Below are 5,200 nucleotides of genomic sequence, written 5' to 3' on the forward strand. Positions count from 1 at the left end.
GGGCGGAGCGAGGGGCGGGGCGGGGCGGGGCGAGTGAGGGACTACCTGAGACCGGCTTTCCTATTGGCTCCCCAAGAAGTGTCCCAGTTCACGACCCGCGTCTGACCCCTCCCCTCGCAGGGAGCTGGGAGCTCCGGGTTCCCACCAGCATTCATTCCTCAAGATCGGGTTTTCTAGCCCAGGCTGAGCCTACAGCCTTTTCTCCCATTTTCAGACCGTCCTGCGCTGGGCCATAGCTGTCACCTCTTATCACTAAACCCAGTTGACAGAAGCCTCCTGTCCAAATCCAGGTACTCAGTCTTGAGTAACTGACAGACAGGACAGCTTTGGAATAGAGATGCGATGCGTCCTCTCCCTAGCCCATGATTAGAAGGGTTGACATCTCCGAAGAAACACGGCAGGGGCGAGGGGAGCATGGTATGTGCACACGCCTGAAAAACTGATCAGTAGGAAAGGGACTCAGCGAGTACTCAAAGTAAGTCCTTGGCGCCGAAAGGCTCGCAGTTCCTTAGAAAGCCTTTCACAATCCTGGTTAAAGCAATCTGTGAGTCAGACAGACGTCAAGAGACAAACGTAGTTGACAGGTTACTAGTCTGGCAGAGGCGGAAGTGTCTATTACAGGAGAGCTTGGCTGACTGAGCAGACATTTAGCTAGAGACTCGCCTCGTGGGTTATTTTCAATTCTGAGGAACTTCACTTCCATGATCAGGTGGTTTGGTCGCGACCCTGATAAGGTTCCTGTTAAACGCGTTGGACTTTAGTTGAACAACATTCAAGGGAGAGCAGAGTAACTCAAACCCTGGAGTTGTGCAATGAACCTCTGAGAATCTAACTGAAGCTGAGGCTTTTCCCACGGGAAATATGGAGACATGGCTATACACACATTTTCTTCTGAAATTCAGGGAGAGAATAGAGGCAATTTTGGAATCCACAAAATTCAAGCTGACAGTTCTAACTGTCCCTTTAGCTACTTTTTAAAAATTAAGCTGGCAATTGAGGAGAAGCATGACACTCTTTGAACAGACGGAACAAGCAAAACACATTTTAAAAATAGGAAGACATCTAACTTAGCTGAGGAGATAATAGAAAAGTGCCATCTATTTTCATTTACTTCATAAATATTTACCAGCTGCCTTGTTGGAGCCGGATACTATTCCATTCGATAAGGATATAGCAGTGAACTACACATGCAATGCTCTGGCACTTAAAATACTATTTTGTGAAGAAAGCTGGGCAATAGGTAAATAAATGCACAGGTAATAAGCATGCTGGGTCATAAAAAGTAGAAAAAAATTAATGAGGTAAGACAGGTGGTGTTAAGAGTTGTATTACAGTTTATGTACCATGAGGGAGGACGAACAGATCAAACAACCTTGAATTGAGACTGGAAGTTAAGGAGCAAACCTAGTGTACAGGGCAAGCTTTCCAGGCTGAGGAAATAACAAACATCTAAGCCTGGAGACAATAAGAAAAAAAAGTAAGGAGGTCTGAGCTCTGAGCTCTGGACCACAGCAGCAAATAGTTCCCACGTAAGAGTACTGAGGGTGCAAGGCAGAACACGTGTGTGTGTGTGTGTGTGTGTACACATATGTATTATGTGTACCTGTGCCAAGGCCTGTGTGTATGAAGGTCAAAAGGCAACTTTAGAAATCAATTCTCTCTTCCCACCATGTAGGTTCCAGGATTAAACTCAAGCTTTGTCTCCCACTGAGTCTTCTTGCCAGCTTGGCGCCTAGGATTTAGTGCATGCTAATCTATACCAACAGAGCTCTATCCCCAGGCCCCAGAGTACATTCATAATCAAATTCTTAATCATAATTCATAATCAAATACTGTATGTGTAATATAGTAGAATCAAGAGCAATGCTAACTCAATCAGATATGACCAAGAGGCCTGCAAAATATGTATGTGATGCTTAAATATATATGTAAATTATACATACAGATTATACACACAGATAATCTATGTAAAGTATATGTGAAGATTATATGCGTGCATATTATGGTGTTTGTGTGTAGTGCTAGAGCATGAAAAAAACTTTTTTGTAGTTTGCATTTATACAAACTATGAAGTACTTTATGAAATGTTATTAAACCTGATGGAAAATGGGTCCTATTTGGGTCCTAATAGGCAAGAATCAACCTATAAAAGGTTCCATATGAAACATCTTAATGTTTTCATTGTGAGACTATTGGTTAAAATTATTAAAAAATGAAAACTACATAATTCGTTTGCAAGAGCTACTGACTTATATGAGGGACTATGGAAATTAATAGTAACAAATGATATTAAAATATAAATATGTAGCTAATAATGTAACTTATCCATTTGCAGTTTCTGTGAAGTGTTTTTTTTTTTGGGGGGGGGGGAGTGTTTTACTTTGACAATGGTTAAAACCATCAAAAATAAACTAAACTTAGAAGGAGGCCTTAACAGTGTCCATATTCCAGAATAGCAAAACTGCATTTGCTCAAATCCAGTGTCTGTTATATTTAAACAAGAACCTTATTTAATAAATATGTGTTTTTCATTCTTACCTTGTCCTTTTGTTTTCTTGCATATTTCATACTATATATAAGCACAGAGGACAGGATAATTACTAGATTCGCTTTAAAATAGCTAACTGATTGACGTGCTTGAACAAAAAGTACAGAAGAAGTACAGAACCTTGTTCTAACTACATTCTGGCCATGCAGCACAGAGTGGGAGCATGTAAAAGCCATATTATTTATGCCTCTCCCCAAATTAGAGTATCTCAGAGGCAATGCCTGCACCTGGATCTTTTAAACAACTGTTTTAACGCAGTTCTGTGGTCACTGATCTGGAGAACAAAACCACAATTCCTGACTTTAAAGCTTCATCCATGAGAGCCGGAGAGATGACTCAGTGGTCAAGAACACACAATGCTCTTGCAGAACACCAGGGTTTGTCTCCTCGCACCAATCTTGAGTGGCTCACGAGGGGATCTGAGGCTCTGTACTCCGAAGCCACCCTTAAGGATAAACAAACATGCACGCATATGTATACGTAAAACACATTAAAAAAAAAAAAAACCTCACCTTGATCTTCAAAAGACAAATCGGTGTGATTATTTGCAATGTTTGTGAGTTTTCAGCTAATGTAATAAATACCCAAGAAATAGTTGGTTTGCAGTTTGGGTTGATTTTGGTCCATCATGGTTTGGCCTTTTAGCTTCAGATCCTGAGGCAAGTTAGCACTTCATGGCGGAAGTGTATGGGTAGTAAAGGCACTACTTTTGTCACGGAACCCAAAGAGAAGTCTGGTGGTATCTACTCGTACCCCCAAGGGGCTGGAGAGTTGGCTGGCTCGGTGGTTAAGAGAATTCCATGCTCTTCCTGAGGACCCAGTTCAATTCACAGCAACCACATGGTGGCTCGAAAAGGAATTCCAGAGGATCCACTGCTCTCTTCTGACCCCTAAGGCATCAGACCTGCAGATGGTGCATAAACACATATGCAGGCAAAACACTCATGCACATACATTAAAAAGAAAAATTTAGCCAAAATCATGCCTACAATAATTCAAAGACCCTTAACTAGTGATGCCACCACTTCTTTGTTTGTTTGTTTGATTGTTTGTCTTATAAAATAGAATTTTGCTCACTTTGGCCTAGAACTCATCCTCATCCTCCTGCCTCAGCCTCCCGAGCCAAGCCCTACCTATAGAATGTGTTGTAATGGTTGGTTTGGAGAGGTATCTGTGGTTAAAACCCTAAGCCCTTTCTTAGAGGGGAGACCAGGGCTTAAGATTTTTAAGAACCCCCAGTGCTCCGAATGTTGAGGCCACAGGAGGACTTGGAGAGCTTCAGGCCAGCCAGACTGTGCGGCACAAGCATGTTCCAACAATCAAGCAAAAATGAGCCAAAGCCCCAAAGCCTCTGAAAATCCCCACAAGCTGGAACAACAAAATAGCAATCTCAGATGCAGTAGGATGCTAAAAAGACAGAACGAACATAACGTAAGTAAAGAAAGAGCTTATCATGGAAAACCATTAACCAACAGCTGGTTCCTCAATGAAGCAACAGTCACTTTTCTGGTGAGTTTCAACCTGGAGGTGTTTGTCTAGCAGTACGGGACATATTGCAATGTGCATAACCCAACTCCTTTAGAGACTTTCATGGCATTTATGCTCGTTATGAATCTCACTTTGGGGGTGTCATGTTAAAATGCTGTGGGAAGAAGTTTGTTAAAATATTTATGCTCAGTTTGTGTGTGTGTGTGTGTGTTTGGTTTTGGTTTTTTTGAGACAGGGTTTCTCTGTGTAAACTTGGCTGTCTAGAACTCTCTCTGTGTAGACTAGGCTGGCCTAGAACTCACAGAGATCCACCTGCTTCTGCCTCCCAATTAAAGGTGTGTGCCACCACCACCCCGCCAGTTCTAGTTTTTATTATCATCTGCAGGAATCTCACTTCCTAAAACAAGCCATACCGGCACTCTATGAATCACCACCCGGTTTTATGGTGCACCAGGTGCAGTTTGTCCTCCGAATTTTACATCCATTTCCTCATTTCATTCTTGAAATCATTTTGAGAGGACGATGAAGACTTAGCTCTTATGTGACTGATAAGAGCACTGAACCACATCGAGATACCCACATTTCCTCAAGGCTTCACCCTTAAAATGTCAGTAGACACTGAATGCTTTTTAAGCCTTAGTTCTACTTAGGGAAATGGTAGCCTTCACTCAGACTGGTGAAACTGCAGCCAGGTCTGTTGGTGGCTCCTATTTGTGTTCTCTTTTGTTTCATGGTTGTTAGGTTTGCTGACTGTGGATGGAAGCAGAGCCTCCAGCTCAGCCTGGGCCAGTGCTGTACTCTTAGCTTCACCCACGCCCAGTGTGTGATTATTTATCTCATTACCTTACCCAGGGTCTACACCTTAGTGTCTTTAAGATGTTTCCTTGGCTTTAAGGTACCTATCTGCCAACTTTGAATAGCCAGATTTTACCCTGCTTGACATCAACCTCACCTTGATAACTAGGACTCTGAAAATTCTTAGCAGTGAGCAGTGGGCGGTCCCATCTGTCCCTGCTGCTTGTACTGGGGATGGTTGGATGCCTGCCCAGGCTGAAATTCTGTCTGGATTTGGGTTTTTAGACTGAATTTACTTACCTCTTTTCAACAGAAGCCTCCAGGAGCGTGTGGTGGTTTCTGAAGGTCCCCTGGACCAGTGGAGAAACA

Source organism: Mus caroli, unplaced genomic scaffold, assembly GCF_978045245.1.
Source record: "Mus caroli unplaced genomic scaffold, Mus_caroli_1 scaffold_13, whole genome shotgun sequence".
Classification (NCBI taxonomy): domain Eukaryota; kingdom Metazoa; phylum Chordata; class Mammalia; order Rodentia; family Muridae; genus Mus; species Mus caroli.